This window comes from Macaca fascicularis, chromosome X (assembly GCF_037993035.2).
Source record: "Macaca fascicularis isolate 582-1 chromosome X, T2T-MFA8v1.1".
Lineage (NCBI taxonomy): Eukaryota > Metazoa > Chordata > Mammalia > Primates > Cercopithecidae > Macaca > Macaca fascicularis.
In genome coordinates this window covers 76,037,577-76,059,163 of record NC_088395.1, presented here as the reverse complement: position 1 = coordinate 76,059,163, position 21,587 = coordinate 76,037,577, and the positions used below count along the sequence as shown (strand labels likewise).

The window sequence follows — 21,587 nt, the reverse complement described above, 5'->3', positions numbered from 1 at the left end:
CTCCCTACTAAACACACAAAAATTAGTCGACCGTGGTGGCAAGCACCTGTAGTCCCAGCTACTCGGGAGGCTGAGGTAGGATAATCACTTGAACCCGGGAGGCGGAGGTTGCAGTGAGCTGAGATGATGCCACTGTACTCCAGCTGGGCAACAGAGCAAGACTCCCTCTCAAAAGAAAAAAAAAAAATAGGCAAATGATTTGAATAGACATTTCTCAAAAGAGGACATACAAATGACCAATAGGTATAGGAAAGATGTTCAATATCACTAATCATCAGGGAAGTGCTAATCAAAACCACAATTAAATGTCCTCTCACTGCAGTTCAAATGGCTATTATCAAAAAGACAAAAAATAATATATGCTGGCAAGGATGTGGAGAAAATGGAATGCTAGTACACTGCTGGTGGGACTGCAAATTAGTACAGCCACCATGGAAACAAGTATGGAGGTGCCTTTCAAAACTAAAAATAGATCTACCATATGATCCAGCAATCCCATTGCTAGGTGTATACCACAAAAGAAAGAAAATCAGTATATCAAGGAGACCCCTACCCATGTTTATTGCAGCACTATTCACAATAGCCAAAATACAGAATCCATGTAAGTGAACTCAATAGATGAATGGATAAAGAAAATGTGGCACATATACACAATAAAATACTCTTCAGCCATAAAAAAAAAAATGAAATAATGAAATGCTGTCATTTGTAGCAACATTTATGGAACTGGAGGTCATTATGTAAAGTAAAATAAGTCAGGCATGGGAAGACAAATATTGCATGTTCTCATTCATGTGGGAGCTTTAAAAGTTGATCTCATGGAGGCAATGAATAAAATAGTGGTTAGAAGAGGCTGGGAAGGGTAGAGGGAAGGGAGAATGAAGAAGGATTGGTTACTGGGTGTATTAGTCTGTTTTCACACTGCTATAAAGAGCTGCCTGAGACTGGGTAATTTATAAAGGAAAGAGGCTTAACTGACTCACAGTTCCCCTTGGCTAGGGAGGCCTCAGGAAACTTACAGTCATGGCAGAAGGTGAAGTGGAAGCAAGGCACGTCTTACATGGAGGCAGAAGAAAGAGAGAGAGAGTAAGGGGGAAATTGCCACACACTTTAAATCATCAAATCGTGTGAGAATTCCCTCACTATCGCAAGAACAGCATGGGGGAAACCAACCCCATAATCCAATCACCTGGGGATTACAATTTGACATGAGATTTGGGTGGGGACACAGAGCCAAACCATATCACTAGGTACAAAAATACTGTTAGATAGAAGGAATAAGTTCTAGCATTCAATTGCACAGTAGAGTGACTATAGTTAACAACAATGTACTGTATATTTCAAGATAGCTAGAAGAGAAGATTTGGAATGTTCCCAAGAAAAGGAAAGGATAAATGTTTGGGGTGATGGACATTCCAGTTACCCAGATTTGAAAATTACGCTTTGTATGCATGTATCAAAATATCACATGTACCCCCATAAATATGTACAATTACTCTGTATAAACAAAAGATAGTGTAAATTTCATATGTAGCAGATAGAAATATAAATAACTAAAAACCTTGTGTAAGGTAAAAACTTGGCATTGTTTATTAATAGCTTAAAATGTGCATACTAGTTGGGTACTTGGGGATCTGTTGTATTAGTCTCTCTCCTTTTGGGTATGTTTTAAGCCTCCTATATTAAAATGTTTTTAGGCTGGGTGTGGTGGTTCACACCTGTAATTCCAGCACTTTGAGACGTCGAGGCAGGAGGATCACTTGAGACAAGGAGCTTGATACCAGGCTGGGCAATAAAGTGAGACCCCCATCTCTACAAAAAATAAAATAATTAGCCGGGTGTGGTGTCACCCACCTGTAATCCCAGCTACTTGGGAGGCTAAGGTGAGAGGATCGCTTGAGTCCAGGAGTTTGAGGCTGCAATGAGCCATGATTGCACCACTGCCCTCCAGCCTGGGTGACAAAATGAGGCCCTGTCTCTAAAGAAAAAATTTTCTTTCTTTCTTTCTTCTTTTTTTTTTTTTTTTTTTAAAGACAGAGTCTCACTCTGTCCCCCAGGCTGGAATGCAGTGGTGCGATCTCCGGCTCACAGCAACCTCCGCCTCCTGGGGTCAGGCAATTCTCCTGCCTCTGTCTCCTGAGTAGCTGGGACTACAGGCATGCGCCACAACGCCTAGCTAATTTTGTATTTTTAGTAGAGATGGGTTTTTACCGTGTTGGCCAGGCTGGTCTCAAACTCTTGACCTCAAGTGATCTACCCCCTTGGCTTCCCAAAGTGCTTGGATTAGTCATGAGCCACCACATCCAGCCTGAAAAAATTTTCTCTTAATGTTTTTGAAGTATCCAATGAAGATAAAAATATGGTAGATGATAAATGATATATCATTACATAAAGGTAAAATCTAAAGTAATAACACAGAACTGAAATAAGGAATGTTGCCTTGTTGTTAAGAACCTTTGTGCCTATGATGATCTAGCATATGAAATTATAAAACAAATTTCATTACTGAAGTAATTTAAATAATTTATTAATATACATCTTAATAGATTTATATGTTTGTAAATGCGTGAAATATCTCTGGAAAAATAAATAGAAACTACTAAAAGTGTCTGTCTCCCAGGAGGGAGAATGGATATTTGGAGGAAAGGAGGAATGAGAATTACTTGTCACTGAATATCCTTATTGCTCCTTTTGAATTTTTGTCTGATTAAATAGACAAACAAATAAAACAAGCACACACACACACACACACACACACAAGACAATCCAATTTAAAAACTGGCAAAGTATCTGAAAATATATTTCTCAAGGAAGATATACAACTGGCTAACAACACCTGAGAAGATGCTCAACATCAAAACCACAATGACATATCAGTTCATACCCACTTGGTTGGCTATAATCAAAAAGATAATAACAAGTGTTAGCAAGGATGTGGAGAAACTGGAACCATCATACACTGATGGTGGAGATGTAAAATTATGCAGCTGCTTTAGAAAATGGTTTGGCAGTTCCTCAAAATGTTATATATGTATATATCTCCAAGATAAATGAAAACATGTGTCTACAGAAGAACTTGTACATGAAGGTTCATAGCAGTATTATTCACAACAACCAAAAAGTGGAAACAACCTAAATATCTGTCGACCCATGAATGGATACACAAAACATAGTTTATCCATATGATGGAATATTTCTTTTTTTTTTTTTTTTACAAGAGCACAAATCCACGTTTATTTATTGATTTTTCGTTAGTTTAAATCCTTGAGGGGTACAGCATCACTCGGATTCTGTGTCCAATGGCCTTAGCAGGAAGATTGCTTCGGAATTTGGCACGAACCATGCCACTGTTTCCATGGGCCCGAGTTACCTTTCCCCAGATGACTCTGGTTTTATTTGGTTTGCCGCCTGGAGTCACTGTGTTGTTCTTTGCTTTGTATACATAAGCTCATCTCTTGCCCAAATAGAATTCTGTTTCATCTCGGGCATAAACACCTTCAATTTTAAGAAGAGATGTGTGCTCCCTTTGGTTCCGGAGACCCCGCTTATAGCCGGCAAAAATGGCCTTGGACCACAGCCTTCCAGACATAATTCCTTTTAGAAGTCCCGTTCCCAGCAGGCCTCCACAGGAGCCAAAATGGCGGGAAGAGCTGATGAGTATTTCTTAGCCATACAAAAGAATGGAGTACTATTACCTGGCACAACACGGATGAAACTTGAAAACATTAAGCTAATTGAAAGAAGTCAGACACAAAATGCCACATGTGATGTGATTCCACCAGTATAAAATATTCAGAAAAGATAAATCCATAGAGATAAAAAGTAGATCCATGGTTGTCAAGGTCATGGGATGAGGGAGGTGGGAATTGGTAGTGACTGCTAATGGGCAAGAGGTTTCTTTTAGGGTAGATGAAAATGTCCTAAAATTCGATAATCATGATGGTTGCACAACTCTGTGAATATACTTAAAAAACCACTGAATTGTGCACTTTAAGGAAGTGAATTTTATGGTTTGTGAGTTATATATCAATAAGCCTCTTATTTTTAATAAGTTACTCAATGTTTCATTCCCCTGCAAAACAGTTCTGAGTTTTACAGCAAGGACAGGGAGCAGGAGGAAAAATTGGGAAGGCCTAAACTGCCATTTATTGAGTGCTTCCCATTGGCCAGACACTGTGCTGGGCATTTATACATACCTTAAATCATTTGAATCTAGGACTATCTCTATGAAGAAGGAATGACTATCTTCATTTTACAGCTGATGAAACTGAGGCACTTGGCAGGAAGTGATAGAGGCAGGATTCAAACCCAGGTCCTCCCTCCTGGGGCCTGGCTCTGAAGGCTCCCACCACAGATTATCCCGCTTTTTAATCTCATCTCCCTGGAGATGGGATGGCGGAGATGGTGGGCACCACCTGGTCTCAGTCTCTAATGCCCTGTTCTACTGAGCTCTCTCTAGACTCATCTCTCTAGACTCAGTCTCTCCACCACTGACCCCTGTGCCCTCCACTCCAGCTTCCCCACATCTTAGGGCTGGGAGTGGGGTGGCGGCCGTGCAGATAAGCTCAGCCCTGGCTGTTGAAAACCTGTCTGGAGCTCCAGGCTTGCAGGCTGGGTGTATTTTTATCACAGGTCACAGGGAATTTGCTGAGTAGGGGATCGATACCAGTTCATTATTCATAGCAGGGCAGGGGTGGGGGGCTGGGGCTGGTGGCTGACAGCAGCTGTGCCTGAGGGCTCCTGCAGGCATTTTCTCCATGTGACAGTGCTCCCACCCTCCCTCTCTCTCACCTGAGTTCTGTCCAGGCACTGCTAGGTGCTTCACAAAGGTAACCTCATTTATGAGTGACTTGTAAGATTGTCCTAATCACCACTCTACTGAGGCACAGAAGGATTCAGTGACCTGCCCAAGGTCACACAACTAATACATGTGGTAGGGCGGGATTTCAGATCAAGGTGGGAGAGGGGCATCAGTGGAGACCCCTCTGCGGAAGTGACATCACCTCTCTAGACTCAGTCTCTCTCCACCCCAACCCCTGTGCCCTCCACTCCAGCTTCCCCACATCAGCCATCCCACCTGCCTGAACTCTTGGAGGTTAGTTACTCTTCCAAGCTGGTCAGCTGACGTGGCAAGGTGCACAGTCATTCTGACCTAATAGATGAGAAAACTGAGGCCCAGGGCTGGAAAAACCATGGAACAGCACATCAGCAGCAGGCGCCAGCCATAAACCATTTCCTCTCCCTTCCAACCGAGCATTTTCTCTGTAGCAGGCAGGCAAAGAAACCAGTTTTCCAGACCAGACTGGAAAGTTTGAGATGAAGGCCTTTAGCCATATCCTACCCACAAGAGCATAGGGTCCAGTGAGGAGCTAGACCCCAGCAGCTTCCTCCACTAAGAGGATTCTCTAAAGGCTCAGTGCTTCCTGCACTGCCCCCCACCGCACCCACCCACTATGCCCACCAACAGTTAGGGCCTTGTAGAGGTGCAGGAGATGCTAGGGAGCATCAGTTCCCAGGTAGGTGGCAGGAGCAGCCTCCAGATGCTGGCGCTGGCTCCAAGTATACTGTATTCCTGCTGTCTTGGGCTTCTCCAGCAGCAGCAGGCACCTTGCTCCTCCTCCTCTGGCCTCCCTCAGGATGCAGGCTGTTGCCTGGAGCCAGGCAGTCCATGGAAGCCCCATCCTCTGTCCCCAGAGACAGCTCAAATGACCATTAAGCTCCGAGCAGATGCAGGCAGTGGTAGGTAAGGGCTCAGGGCAGGAAGCATTTTGTTCTCTGCTAATTGGCCTCCTATGGTCACCAGAGAGGGTCTGGGGCCTATAAGGGAAACAGCCACATCAGTTCTCCATGGCTGCTCTTCCATGGTCCAAAACCTAAGTGCTCCAGGCCTGGTGGGCAAGCAGACGTCTGGACAGACCACACCACATAGCAGGAAAGGTGAGAAGGGAGTTTCACAGCCCAAAGGACCTCCCTGGGAGGTATAGGAAGGCCAGGAAGCTTGGGGAGGGGGTGGGGTGGGAAGTGGGCACCTTCTAGGCTCAGAAAGAGCTTCCCAGCCCTGTTGCTCTGAGACTTTGGGCTCTGCTCAGCCCCTATTATGGCCGCTGAACCCACTTCACCAGCTCAGACTCATCAGCCCTTATAAAGCATCTGTTCCCCCACCCCCTCCTATTGTGCTTATGGGGAAGCTGAGGTTCAGAGAGAAAGAAGGCCGTATTATGCAAATCAGTGATAGAGCTGAGATAAAGTTCTACACACTCCCCATCCCTCATCTTGCCTCTGCCTGAGGACTTCAACTTAGAGATATCAAATCATAAGAAGACAAGGCCTGTGGGCTGCACCTCTGTTTTCCCAGCTCCAGTGGCTGCCTAGTAAGCGTTTAATAAATGTTTTTAGATGGATGATTTCCTGATCTGAGCAGCTCCTTAGAGATAAGCTGAGCTTTGGAGAACCACAATGGCTGCTTTGAGGTGGGCCGGCTCTTGGCTTTAAGCCCCTGGCCTTGACTTCAAGGCTGCCTGTATGTTTCTAGAGTCCTCCTAAAGTCATCCACTGCCCAAGTCTCCATTTCCTCTACTGCCTTACTCAGCTCCTATCCCCCTCCTACCTTTCCTTGCTCTGGTGTCAAGGAGGTTGCAGCTCAGGGAGATTTTATGTTAATCAGCCTCTGGTTTCCATCTCCCCGCAACTTCAGCCTCAGACCCTGCCATGTCTTGATCCCCATCCAACCAGGGCCCACCCAAGTCCTTGCAGGAAGGAATCAGGCACTGGAAAACTCTTCAGGCAGTCAGAGACAGGGACTGGCCTTTGAAATATCTGGGTTTGCACTTGGGACTCACTCACTCACCCACCTAACCCCACTTTACTTAGAGATTCTACTTTCATAATCATTCTGTCTGCCCCCGTCAGACCTTCCTGCCTATTCTCACACCACTCTCTATCCTGACAGTGACACTACAGGGAGAGATTGCTGTTACCTGCATCTTACAGGTGGGGAAACTGAGGCTCAAAGAGGTCAGATTGCTTGCCCAATGTTAAACAGCTAATAAGTGTGTGAGTTAGGATTTGAACCAGATTGTCTGGAATTTCTTTTTCTTTTTCTTTTTTTTTTTCTTTGAGATGGAGTTTTGCTCTTGTCGCCCAAGCTAGAGTGCAATGGTGTGATCTTGGCTCACTGCAACCTCTGCCTCCTGGGTTCAAGCGATTCTCCTGCCTCAGCCTCCCGAGTAGCTGGGATTACAGGCATGTGCCACCATGCCTGGCTAATTTTTGTATTTTTAGTAGAGATGGGGTTTCACCATGTTGGCCAGGCTAGTCTTGAACTCCTGACCTCAGGTGATCCACCCACCTTGGCCCCCCAAAGTGCTGGGATTACAGGCATGAGCCACGTGCCTGGCCAATTGTCTGGAATTTCTAAGTAATTCTGACTGCTCATGAAAACAATGAGGCAGAATGTTGGAAATCTGGACAGTTCTAGACCTTTTAAGATGTTAGCTCTAAGAATCTGTGATGCTTTGCTTTTCTGCCCCTATCTGGGGGTCTGGATTTGTCCTTAAAGGCAGGCCTGGTTAGATCCCAGTACAGGATGACAGACACTTAATGAAGGACTCTTGATCATATATCACAGGCGATCAGAGTTCAGAGGGCCGTTGGAGATGAGACTACCTCAGAGGAGCAGGTACTGATGGGAAGGCAGAGAGTGGATGCACCTATCTCAGCTTTTCCCCACTGTCAGCCTCACCAGACTTTATCCCCAGTCAGACTGCCTTCCTGAGGGTCCTCCCTTCCTGGCCCAGGTCCTAAGACAGACCTGGGAGGGGCAGGCAGGATCATAAAGTAATAGCTAAAGTAATACTATTAATAGCAAAACTTACATGCCAACCCTGGTTCTAAGTGCTTTACACATAGTAAAGCACAATCCTATGGGGTAGAGAATATGATTGCTACTTTACAGATGAGGAGACTGAGGCACAGAGAGGCCAGTGGCATGCCCAAGGTCACATGGCTAGTAAATGGGAAACCAATCCCAGGCAGCCTAGTCCCCCAAACCTATGCCCCACCAGCCTGCAGTTCAATGCTGCTGACAGCAGACCAGGTATGTGGGGTGCTGGTGTGGGGGCCCTGGCTCTCCTCCCATGCTCTGTTTCTACCTGATCCCCACTCGCTGGGTTCTTTCTAGTATGGGCCTTTTTCCTTCCATCTCTCACCCTTTGCCTGACCACCACCACCAGCATATTCCCCAGGTCCCTCCTTGTACTACTCCCACTCCCACCCGCAGGGATGAGGGTGTTACTGCCTGGGACTGCATTCTGCAAGATTTAGTATTACTGCTTCTACTGGACCCAAAAGTCAGCTCAGTACTCTTGTCAGTGCCCACTGCCTACCTCATGTCTAAGCTTACTCTGCCCTTCAGGCACTGCCTCGGTGAGCCTGACTACCCTTACTAGGGCGTTCTTGGCATCCATGTCAGTTTTCCCAGTCATTCTCCTCCCTCTGTGCCTACCCCACCCCTGGGCCCAAGCCAAGCTGGTTTCATACCTGAGCTCCATGGATGCGGTAAGATAAATTCCTACTATGTGATAGACATCGTGATGGGCACTGTGATGGCAGCCATTTCATTTGACCCTCACATCAACCTGGTGGTGGAGGGGGGCAATTCATAGCACCAGTTTACAGAGAAACAAACTGAGGATCAGAGGAATACTCACGGAGTTAAGTGGTAGAACTAGAAGTGAATTCAGGTCTGCCTGATTTCAAAGACAGAACTTGGTTAACAGGAATAAGCTGAACTAGGGGCAGGGGAAAGACCTGGAGGCTGGGCAGCAGCAGTGTGGGCTTGGCAATAACCTGTATGAACCTCTGAGAAGGCTGGGGAATGATAACTGGCATTTAGTGAGCACTTCCTGTGCATCAGGCACCGTGCTGAGTGCTTTATTCACATCATCTCCTTGAATCCACACAAGGTCTCTGTGACATAGATATTATTATTCTCCTTTTATAGAAACCAAGGCATAGAGAGCTTAAGTAACTTGCCTAACCCAGCAAATAAGTAGTGGTGTTAGAACCTGAACACTGCCTGTTCCACTTGTTCTTTCCACCTGTCACAGACAGGGATAGGTGACTGACTGGTTCTGAGTTCAGAGCCCAGATGACTGACCAAATACCTGAATACTGGGTTGAAAGAACAGCCTGCAAACTGTGAGGTACCACAGCAAATGTGCTCCAGCTGGGGACAGAGGCCAAATAGCCAGGAAGGGGAGTTTTGCTGGGAAGAGGGGAGGGGAATAGGAGAGACTCAGGTCAAGGTGCTCCCAGGGGTAGCCATGGGAGGAGAGTTAGGCAGGGAGCCCTGCAGAAGGGGATCAGCTGCCTGCCTAGGCAGTAAGAGCTAGCTGAATCAGGGCTCCCAATCTGAATGACCTTTAGAAGCCAAGAATAGAGGGTCTGAGCCAGGAGTCAGGAGTCAGGAGCCAGCAGTGGCCAAGGCAGTCTGAAGGAAGTGAGGGAATAGGGTTCTTGCTGAGCAGGGAGTAAAGGATTCACATGGGCCCATAGGCTTTGGAGAGGAGCATGCAGTTGACCATTAGTGAAAGCCATTCGAGGCACCAGCCCGAACTCACAGCCTCATTCAGGGAAACAAGACAGAGATGCCAATTCTTCTGCATACGCCAGCCCTTCTCTGCCTATGGTGGAGATCGCAGGGGCAGACATGATGTGGAGTTAGCCAGCAGAACCAGGCATTCCTGGCTGAGGGCACAGCGTGCAGAAAGGCCTGGCACAGAAGCCACATCTGTAAATATCTAAGGAATTGCACCCACACACCCAGCCGCGTGAACACACATAGCCCCTCCCTCTTTGTTATGTTCAAACTCCTCCATCATCTCAGCTGGATTTTAATTGTTTACACATTTGCCTCCCTTACCCATCAGATTAGGAGAAACACAAGGGCAGAAACCTGTCTTCATAGCCACAATTTACTGGGAGCCGGCTACAGGCTGGCCACATTACATAACTTGCTTCTTTCCATTGTCCAAAAGCGCCATGTTGTATCTTACTGAAGTCCGTATGCCCGGGGCCTAACTGGGTGCTAGGCCCCAGCGCGTTCAGTGTAGATGCCAGTGGTAGGAAAAATGAAGAATGAGTGTAGGCTTTGGTGACTAACATTGGTCACTGGGGTGAGGCCCCAAGGTGGTATTCAGTGGTGGGGTGTGGAGGGGTGTGTGCGCATCTATCTGCCAGTCCCCACAGCAGCTGACTCAGACCCCTGGGGGCCTGTGTGGAGGGAACAATGGGGCCTGCGACTGAGTCTTCCTGAGTTTCCCAAGGACTAGGGGGAGACACCAGGAGCTCAGATACGCTTCGTTCCCTTGGGATCCCCACGGTGAATTCCATTCCCCCCGCCCCCACCCCACATCCTCTCAGCTACTCTTCCTTCCCTAGCCCCAAATGAAATCTCATCAGCATATTAATAGGACATTATGGTTTCTAATGAGGATCCAGAAAACATTTATGGAGCAGATTAAAGACAGCTCCACCCCATTAAACAGCCCAGAGCCCTGGGGTTGTGGGGAGGGAAACCCTCAGGTGGGGGAGGGGCAGAACTGCTGGAGGCAGAGTACTGCTTTCTCTGCAGGCCTGGAGAGAGAGAAGGCAGGATGAGAATCCTGGGAGAAGAGCTGGGCTTAGATCCCGACCCTGCTCATCCACTCCCACCACCCTTTTTTTTCTGCGTTCCCAGTAAAGAGTTGGACTGGCAGAGGAATGGCATTGCGGCTGACTTAGTCCCAGAAGGCTTCTCAGGGCCAGGTCTGAGATCTGGTGCTGACAAGTCTAGCACACTCTCTGGGACTCTTATCCAGGCCCAGCCCCAACCCTAATTTCACCCAGGCACGGGGGTAGCAAGACTGGCCACAGTGCCAGCAGCCTCTGCCTTTTCACTTCAGTCAGACATAACTCGATGAACATATAAAGAAGGCCCCACACTGATAGGCATTGACTATGTGCTGGACACCAAATGGGGCACTTGCCCACCTAAGATTTCACTGAATCCATGAAACAACTGCACAAAGTAGAGATTTTCAATCTGCTTTAGACACGAGAAAATGAGGCTCAGAAAAGAGAAGCAACTTGCCCAAGGTCACACAGCAACTCTGGGATTTTAATTCCAGTCTGTAAGGATTCTAAAGTCCACATTCTTTCCATTATGCCATGAAGTTTAATTAGCACCTCCTCAGTGTAAATGACCTACCTGTGTCCTGGGCTTCACCTCCCAACCTCCCACTCCTTCTGCAGAGGCTGAGCAGTATCATGGAAAACATGAAAGAGCAGAGATAGAAAGATCTGAATTGCAGTTCCAGCTCTGACATGATCTGGCTGTGCGACCTCAGAAAAATCTCACTTAACATGCCTGTGTCTCCCTTTTCCCATCTGTCAAAAGAGGCTGGAACTCCAAGGTCCTTGTGAAGATTCAATGAGAATCTTTGTAAACATTGACCACTGGCCTGCTCTCTATATCTCATTTTTTCTCTCTGTCAAGTGGGGTTAAAGTCACCAACCCTGACTGCTTTAAGGTAGGCTGGGGGAAGCTATGGCAGGATTAAGGGACATAGTGCAAGCAAATGTAAGGGTTATTGCCAGCAGCCCTCTTTGTCCTCAGCCAAGCTGATGGAAGCATCCTTTGCCCACGGGCAGAGCAAACTAGGACACCCAAGGGAGCTGGGCCAGGCTAGGACCCTAGATTCAGGAAAGGTGGCAGAGGCAGGAGTCTGAGACACTCCTTGGAAGGCATTTCTGAGTGCTCTGCAGTCCCTGATTCTTCCTGGCTCCTCAAGCACAGGCCACTGATAGGAGGGTTGCCTGCCTTGTGACAATAGACCCCCTTGCCACTACTCTCCCCTTCAAATATTCTGCTCCAGCTGTCCAGACCTCCTCAGTCACTCAGGCACACTCCAACCTCACGGTTTTTGTGTTTGTGCTTTCCTTTGCCTGAAGCACTCTTCTTCTGATATCCTCAGGCTGGCTGTCTCAGGGTCATTAGATTTCTGCTGAAAAGGCTGCCATATTTAAATTTCCACACCTAGGTGTCCTCCTACTACAAGCAGTAAAGAAAATGTGACCCCCCCAACCCCAGCACTCCTACCCCCCTTCCTACTTTATTTTTCTTCAGGGCACTTATCAGCTTCTCACATGCACTATCATTTTCTTACTTGCCTTCCTCATCATCATCAGCTCCCACTGGAATATGGGCTCTATGGAGGCAGGGATCTGTGTTTTGCTCACAGTGTCTCCAGTGCCTAGAACGGTGCCTGGTTATAAATAAATATTTATTGAATGAATCAACTAGCCCAGTACTCCTCCAGTTCAGGCCTGGGCTTGAGTTCTCTATGTATGTGCTAGAGTTTTTTTTTCTGGAAGAAAAAAATATTTGCTCTGAGTTTGGTTATTTATTCACTTAATGTGTGTGTGTGAGTGTGTGTGTATGTATGTGCACAAGTGTGCTAGGGTACTATTCTAGATGCTGTGGTTATAGCAGAAAACCAGTGTAGGGGCCACAGGAAAACTTCCCCTTCACCCTCTGAAGGTTTGCTGAAATATCATCTCACAAAAGGCAGGCTAACTGGCAGGGGAAAGGCATACAATTTATTCGTGTGTACATGTGTAGACAGGGAGCATCTCAGAGTGATTACCCAAGCCCACAATGGAGTGCAAAAGCTTTTATACTATCTTGAGGTTACAGAAAGAATGGGAGCTCCCTTGAGGCATGGCCAAAAACAGGTCATGGTGGTAAATCAGATTATGGTGGCAGGACAGGTTATAGGAGGGGGAGAAGAGGAGGCCTGAGGAGCAAAGGTGGTCTCCTTAGGTAGATGAACCCTCACAGGAAGCAGCCCTCAGAGAGAATAGACGGTGAATGTTTCTTTCAGATCTTTAAGGTGTGAGACTCTCAGCTTATCTTTCCCAGATCCTGATAAGGGAAGGCCTGGCTGCGTCAATGCAGATTCTGCACAGATGCAAATCGCCCCCAGGAAAGACAGCTTTGCAGGGACACTTCTGTTTCCTGGCCCTCGGACAGCCATCTCAAAATATGTCGAAGAAATCTATTTGGGGGTAAAGCACTTTGATTTCCTTCACCAGCCAGATGTGGTTCCTGCCCTTAATGAGTTTCCATTTGGGGGAGTAGGAAAGACTACAAACAAGCTGATTTAAGAGTGCTCAGTGCTGCAAAGAACAAGAAACAGCGTGATGAGCTAGGGAGTGACCTGTGGTCAGGGAAGGCTTCTGAGAAGAGTGACGTTGGTGATGAGATGAAATCAGCCAGGTCAAATTCCAGAGTAAAATATTTCAGGCAGAGAGGCCAAAAGGGCAAAGGCTTAGAGGCAAGAGCACAGACCATGAGGCAAGAGGTCTTGGGCTTGATCCACATCTCATGCCATTCCATTCTGGAAGGTGTCTTGGAAAGCCAAAGTAGTATCACACCTGGAACAAGTGTATTATGTATATGTGGTGTGTGAGTGTGACTGTGGGGTGATGTTACTACAGTGTGTGTCCCTGGACAGATGGCAGGATACACACAGTCTGGACAGCAGCTCTCTCAGTTCCTGGGGAGAGAAAAGATGGTGAAGCCAGACGCGGTGGCTCACGCCTGTAATCCCAGTGCTTTGGGGAGCTGAGGCAGGAGGATTGCTCGAGGCCAGGAATTTGAGATTAGCCCAGACAACATAGTAAGACCCATCTCTACAAAAACTTTAAAAAATTAGCCAGGTGTTGTAGCACATGCCTGTAGTACCAGGTACTCAGGAGGCTGAGGCAGGAGGAGCATTTGAGCCCAAGAGTTTGAGGGTGGGTGACAGAGTGAGACCTTGTCTCAAAAAAAAAAAAACAAAACAAAAAAAACAAAAAAAAAAAACAGCTTGGAAGCATGGTGGAAAAAGAACAAAACTTGGAGTCCAGAGACCCAGGTTCCAGTCCAGGTTGCACCATAGACTCAAGGAATGTTGGCCAAGTCCCTCACTTAGAGAGTGCCCTCCTTAGGCCTGTGTCTTTTAATAATAAGATGGGGGTGGGGTGGGGGAGGGTGGTGCTCAGCAGTGTTCAAAGTTCCCTTCCATCTTGGGCAGTAGACAGCAGGAGCAGCCCAGATCACCAAGAAGCACTTTCCACAGACTGTGGGTTTCCGAGGGCACTGCCAGCCTCCCCACTTCCTGGGAAGCAGGCCTCTCCCCTTTGCTTCTCACTCGAAGAATGTGGCCTCTCCTCAGTCACAGCAGTAGTGGCAAAGGTGGCAACAGGTGGAGTGGCATTTGAAGGTTGGAAAGGGTAGATGGCTGGGTCCTACGCTGGCTTATGCCGGGGTCCCCCTGGCTTCTCGTCTTTGTGGCTAGCTCATTTCTTCCGTTGCTGAAGAGGCCCGTTCTCCAGACGCTGGTGCACAGATGCCGCACTTCTCAGGTTCCCCGCTGAGCCCTGCTGAGCCAAACTCCAGCCTGGGCCCTGGGACTGCTCCCTTCCCCCGCCGCCAGCACCAGCGCCAGGCCCCCACCTCCCCACATTGCTCTCACTGCTCTTCTCTGAACTGCCTCCAGCTTGGCTGCATCGCTGCGATAATGAGGTGTCTGCAACTGAACGCAGTGGGCTAGGCAGGGCAGAACAGCAGACCAGAGGCCCGGGAGACAGGCTGGAGCAAGCTCACAGACTGCCCCAGCTGGCCCCAGATTCCACCAGGTGCCCCCCACCCACCCCACCAGCCCCAGTGTCACCCTAGGCCTACTCCCAGGGACAAAGGCTTCAGATGAGGAGGAGAGGTCCAGTGGTGAAAAATGCAGCTCCGTCATGATGCCAATGATGCTAGGAAGAATGTTGGGTTTCAAAGGGATGCCCTGCTAACAACCCCTCATATCTGGACAACACGTCGGTGTTTATGAGGCACTTTTCCTCATTCTGCAAATGTTTACTGAGTGCAGACTCTATGCCAGGCCCCATGCTGGCAGGGGGAAAATGAGGAACAAGATGTGACCTGGCTGAGTAGTATGGAAACGGACGAGGAAATGGGCCAGGACAGAATGTGGGAGTGGGAGTCTGGACAGGGGGTAAAACAAGCCAGGGTACGGGGTGCCCAAGCCAGCTGGGAGGGTGATGGGGGTTGGGGGAAGGCAGGAAAATCTCTCAGAAGAGGAAACACTTTGAGCAGCTCTGAAGAATGAGAAGGAATTAATCAGGCAAAGGGGAGTGAGGGTGGGCAGCGGTGCTCTGTGCTGGGGCAAACAGCCTGAGAAGCCCAGAAGACATCTTATTTAATCCTCAAAACACCCCTAGAAGGCAGGCATTCTGGCTTCCATTTTACAGATGGTAAAACAAAGGCGCAGATGCAATGATAATGCTTTGCCTGTGGACAGTGTTCGAGAGCTTGAAAAAGTGGTTTCTCATCCACCCTCTCACTTTCTGCTCACACTCACCCTATGATGTGGGGATTGTATCAGCACTTCACAGATGGGGAAACAGACTCAAAGAAGAAAAGTGGCTAGAGACAATTCTCCAGTGTTTCCCAAGTTTTCCCAAGTCTCCCAAGTTGGAGATCAGCAATGGGAGGGATGGGGGGCTTGGGGGAGGTGGAGCCATAAAGCTACACCTCTTGCTCCTCCCCTCAACCCTTGGCCCTGCCTACCCTATCCCATAGCCTCTGCCATCCCCCACTTCCCCTGCCCCCCACCCCCGCCATCCCAGCTGATCTTCGCCATAGCTACAGCAGAGTTTAGATGAGAAACCACTTGTCCAGAGCTCCCATTCAATGAAAGAGGATAACTGGGGTATTGGTATTTTCGTGAATTATTCAGGAGCTGGGGCTGGCAGGATGGGGGCTGGGAGAAGGGTGGGAGCAGGTGTCCTCACATGTCAAGCACGGCAGCTGCAGGGGAAGTAACACCAGAGGCCCGACCCTCATCAGCTGCATGGTCTCCCTCTCTCCACCCTGAAAGAAATCTCAAGCTTGCAGTGCAGCGGGAGAGAACCCTGGGTAAGGGTAGGTGAGGGGAGGGAACTGCTCCAGGGGATTGGTAAGAATAAGTCACACTCACTGAGTGCTTACAATGTGCCATGCCTTATCTCCCTTACTCCCCACAATAACCCCATGAGTTAAAGGCGCTATTATTGTTCATAGTTGTTCTATAGATGAGAAAATGAGGCTTGGAGGGGTGAAGTCACTCGCCTAGCATCACACAGTGGCAGTTCCAAGCTTCAAACCCACGTTCGCTCATTCCAGAGCAAGCGTACCCTTTCCACTGTTCTACCCCATGGACTTGCAACTCAGGCCTCTGGGATTTGGGTCCCCAAGGCCCCTGAGGAACAAGCTGCTCCTCTGGCACTCCCTTTTTAGTGATCCCCCTGACTGCTAAGGGCCCCACTGAGGTTTGAGATCCAGTCTCTCCTCTATTAAAACCAAGTTCTGAGGGGCTGGTTATGTGCTTCTTCAAATGTAGTTACCAGGTGTGGAACTGCAGGTGGGTGGGAGAGAGCCTGGGGCCCCAGGCAGGGGCGTATTCTTAACCTGTTCATCAGAGGCCTTAGAGTGTGGGAGTTGTTTTAAGGTACTATTAAGGAGTGCAGCCACTGGAGTTAGAAGTGCCAGATTGAGCAAATGAAAAGACAGCAGGCCTAGTTAAGTTTCAATTCCAGACAAACAATGAATATTTTGTAGCATAAGTATGTCCTTTTTCGTATAAGTATGTACTACAGAAGTATTCATTTTTTATCTGAAATTCAAATTGAACTTGGGAGTCTTGTATTTGGCCCAACTAAAATCAAATGACCTGGATTTAAATACCAGCCAGGTCTGCTACTACGTAGCTGCATGACCTTGGGGAAGTTACAACCTGTCAGTGCCTCAGTTTCCTCATCTGCAAAGGACTGCTGAGGCATTAAAATGAAGTGATAAAGACTGCAAAGCACTTCACGCAGTGCATTCAATATATGTGAGCTGTTTTCACTTTTTCTTCTTCTTTATCCACGGATTCCTCCAGACATTCCTTTTGCTTTATGCTTTTCCTGGTCTGTGCCCATACATGGGGTGGGGCGATCTTTACCTAGTGATGACGGGAGCAGAAAAGGGCTCACATTATTTAAGTTCATGCTATGTGTTTGTCACTGCTAGGCATTCTTCTAAACTCCTTGAGCCCCCAGAACCCTACAAGGTATTTACTATTCTTGTTCCCCTTTTACAGATGAGGAAGTGGAGGCTTAGGATGATGAATGCGCTTGCCCAAGGTCACTCAGTGGACCCTAGACCCTGGGCCTATCTGCCCCTGACCACCTGGCTCCACTTCCGCACCTTCTGTATCTCCCTTGAGTGGGTGCTAGGTTCTTGCTTGCTGCAGGGAAACCCCTGATGAGGTCTGGGGAGCATGGATGAGGAGCGAGCAGCCTGAGAGAGCAAGCCTGGGGCCCTCCTGGCAGATGAGCTCCCTGGGTCCAACTAGAGCACCATCATTGCCCCCACCACCATGCACCCCTCCCCAGCTCAGCCCATGCTGATAGCTCTAGCCTGCGGAAAAGTGCAGTTCTATCCGATATGCCCAGTTGCATGTCCACTATGCATGCTAATCAGTGGCCAGCGCTTGCCAGCAATTTGCTTCAGTTCTCGGGCTCTCTCTAGGTTTATTTATTTTTTTTACATTTATACTTTGTGTGTGAAGATGGTTGACTTGAAGTGGGAGCAGGGTCTGGGAAAGAGACCCTGCAGAAATGGGAGGAGCAAGTTAGAAACCGGCAGGGAAGTCAAGGGTCATCTTTGCCATCCCACTGCCTCCTGACCAGAATGTACCTAAGGGAGAACAATGCTTCAAAGTATAACAATGAACCCTTCTGGATTATTCCTGGCAGCCTCGGGAGTGGGCACCTCCCATCTCCCAAGGCTGCCAGGAATACTCCAGGAATACTAGCAAAGATTAGCAAGCCCAGGTTAAATAAAAGAAAATCAAGGCTCTGGAGGGTAACGTGATATATTAATTCTTACAACCCAAATCTGTTGACTGTAGACAATACAGATTGAAGCATTGTTTTGCCTCCTTGCCTTGTACTGAGGAGAAATTCAGGCCACAGTGGGAAAGGTACCTAGCCAGCAGAACATGATGAATTTGAGGCAGATCCAGGACCAATACCCAGACCTGCTGACTGCCAGCCCCAAGCTCTCATGATTGCATCCCATAGGGAGCTGACTGGGAGGGAAAGGTCTTTCCCCTTCCCCTATGTGTCCCAAAGTAAGATGGCATAAACCACCTGAAAGCTCTTTCCATAGAGTTCTCCACAAATTCTTGGCAATTGCCTACTTACATCTCTCCGAGTTCCTTCCAACTAAGTCTAACCCTTTTCCTCTGCTTCTCACTTTAAAGGAGATGGCTCCTCCAGCTCTGCTGTCACACCAGGGCCTGACATATAGGAAGTGCTCAGTAAACATTTGCCCTATGAAGAGATGAATGAACAGGGCAACTTGGTAGTGCTTGTAAAGGTGAAGATGAGCACGCACATGCAGATCCAGCAAGATCCCAGAGAAATGCTAACACATGTGTCCATTGGGAGACACATATAAGGGTGTTCACAGCAGCACTCTTCCTTGTCTTCAATTATGCAAAGCTACCTACAGGTTCATAATCAGGAGACCAGATGAATAAGTCATAATATATTTATACAATGGAATACCAATACAGCAGTGAAAAATGAATAAACTCCAGTTACATGTGTTAACTTGGACACATCTGAAACATCCATGTTTTATTTCTTCAGCTGAATGATGGTGAAAAGGAGCTGTTGCATCAATCTTGAAACCTTCATGTGTGTCTGAAATATTTCATAATGAAAATAAATGAAAAGAAGAAATGGATGAACGAATGAATGAATGAATGAATGCTGCTTCCTCTCAGCCAGAAAGCTGATTCTCCTGCCTTTTCTTTGTTTTCTGTGTATGTATCTCTCTGAGACTTAAGAGCACTTTGGAGTCAACCTAACCTGAACTGGAACCCTTGCTCTGCCCCTTGATGCTTTGTGGCCTGGTGACCCTGGTACTTCTCTACCCACGTCACAGACGATTGTGAGCATTCACTGAGATCATGGCGTGTCTTGAAGTTTATCTAGCCCAGTTCCCCATTTCACAGATGGCAAAAGTGAGGTACAAATGGAAACTTCAGCTCCTTCCCCAGGAGCTAAACAGATAGTTGCTCCTTACCCCACAACAACCTGACAGGACCAGGGAAGAAGGTTGCCCGGATGGCCATCTGAACTTTAAGGCTGCAGCTCTGGAGAGGGAGGGCAAGGCAGTGTGGTGCCGAGGCTAGGCCATAGAATACAAGGTTCAGCCCGGCCTGAAGGAACAGGCTCCAGTCTGAACCTCTGTTAGTTAGGTGGGGATCTTCCCCGATCATGGACCCCTGGCTCAGAGCTCTAGGACTTGTGTCAAGAGTGGCCAGCCTACAGATGAGAAGTAGAACTCAGACCTCGGTATGGGGATGGGAAAGGGGGAATAGTTGTTTCATGAGGACAGATTTAGATCCAATCAGAATTTCTGACAATCAAAGGCAATAGGAGAAAAGACTTAGAGAGAGAGAGCTCCTTAGAGAGAGAAGGAAACAAATTGTCTGGACTCAGAAATACTATGTTAGAAGTCATTGAAAAGTCCAAGGTGAATAGATTTAAAACTAACTCTTCAAACGGCAATTATCTAGATGTAAAAGAAACAAGAAATGAAGGTCCATCCCAGAAAAGGGTGGGAAGGAAGGCATCTATGAGACACTGTGGCATCCTGCCAGACCTTGACACAGATGTCACTTCTCTTTCCAGTCACCATGCTCCAATAGGCGTATTACCATCCCCGTTTTCCAGATGAGGAAACCGAGGCCCAGTGAAGCAAATATCTAAATCCAAAGCCTGGGCCCTTTGCACCCCATGGAGGCTTCATTGGCACTTTGACCCTCTCTCTTCTCTACTTGGTCCTAGGGGGGCCCTGGTGGAACAACGGTGGTCTGTCCAATCAGCTACCACCAAGAGAGGGGGCCAGAGAGGCCACAGTGGAGGCCCTGCAGCCCAGCCAGCTCAAGCTTGCTGGCCTCTGTTGTTCTTGGGCTCCAGCCGGGTGCTCCTCAGGCGGGTGGCGGGACCTTGGAGCTGGCGTCTGCTGCAAGCCCAGATCTCCTGCAGAGAACCCCTTCAAGGGCAGCCCTTGTCCCCACTCTAATTATACAAACAAGTTTTCTCGGCTTCTCCAAATAAACAGTGTGCAGTCTGCGAGCCATGGCATGCTGGGAAATCTGAAATGAGAAGCCACCGCTAATGGGCTCCTTAGCTGCAGGGCTAAACAGATTGCTTGAAAGGCAGGGCCTGAGCAGGTCTCTGCTGCCTTCCTGACCGGTCTCTTCCACACTGTACTTTGTACCCTACACCACCCCATTCTCTGCTGATGCCCACCAGCCTACAGCCCCCATGTGAGAGAAAGATTAGCTGAGTTGCACAAGAATTGCATTTCCGAACCCTGTAGACAGGGCTCTTGCTGACAGAATTTCAAGGGAGGGTTTGTGTACATAGGGATAGTCACATGTGTGCAAGAATAGGGCTGTGCATTTGCACAAGGAGCGTGTGTGCAGGGAGAGGTGTGTGCATGTCTACAAGTAGGAGTGTTTTTGTGGGGTGTTGCTGGGAGCTGAGTACTGTTGCCTTGGAGGACAGAGGTTCAAAGCTGGGTAAGTACACAGGTATATATATTGGCGGATGGGGAACAGAACATGATAGGTCATGAGCAGGTGGATAGAAAACACTACCAGTAACGATCCCTTCCCTCCAGCTCTGTTTGGGTTACTAAACACTTTCACATTCGATGGATTATTCCAACAACCCTGTGAGGAAGGGTTATGGCTCCTTGCATCTGAGGTCGAGTAACTTGCCCAAGACCACACAGCTCAGAATTTGAATGCAGTTTCCTGACTCCTAGGGTTATTTATATGACATCATTTGCTACCCTGAAGGGTTGTTTTTTGCTGTTAGGAGGGCATGTCCTCCAGACTGCCAGCTCTCTGAGGGAGTGACCCATTTTGTTCATCTCTGCATATGAGAGTAGTTAAGTTCGTGAGCTCTGAAGCCAAACAGCCAAGTTTAAACCCATCTCTGTCACTTACTAGCTGAATGATCTTGGACAAGTTTCTTAACTTCTCTGGGCCCAGTTTTCCACATCTGCAAAATGGGGGTTTTAACTGTACCAACCTCACTGCGTTGTGAGATTTAGTGAATCTGTGCATGTGAAATACCTGGAACAGTGCCTGGCACATGGTAAACACTCAGACATGGTTGGCTGCTATTATTATGATTATTATTTTCACTTATTCAGCCTGTCACTGTGCTTAGGGACTGTAGATATGTAATACACACTGTTGGGGTAAATGATAAACTCATATGTGATGTTACTCACTGGTGCCAATGAGGTAAGATATTCCCTCTCCAGGTGGTGCTTTTGCCATTTAACAGGATCTTTCACTGCTCAATGCTTCCTGAACCCCTTGGGAAAGGCCCGTTTCCATCTGGGGTGTGTGTGTGTGTGTGTGTGTGTGTGTGTGTGT

General features: G+C 47.9%; 1 pseudogene; it reads right to left on the bottom strand.

Moving 5' to 3' along the window:
- Positions 1 to 3,193: 3,193 nt before the first annotated feature.
- On the bottom strand, positions 3,194 to 3,651 carry LOC102125362 (large ribosomal subunit protein eL33 pseudogene; annotated as a pseudogene).
- Positions 3,652 to 21,587: the final 17,936 nt, after the last annotated feature.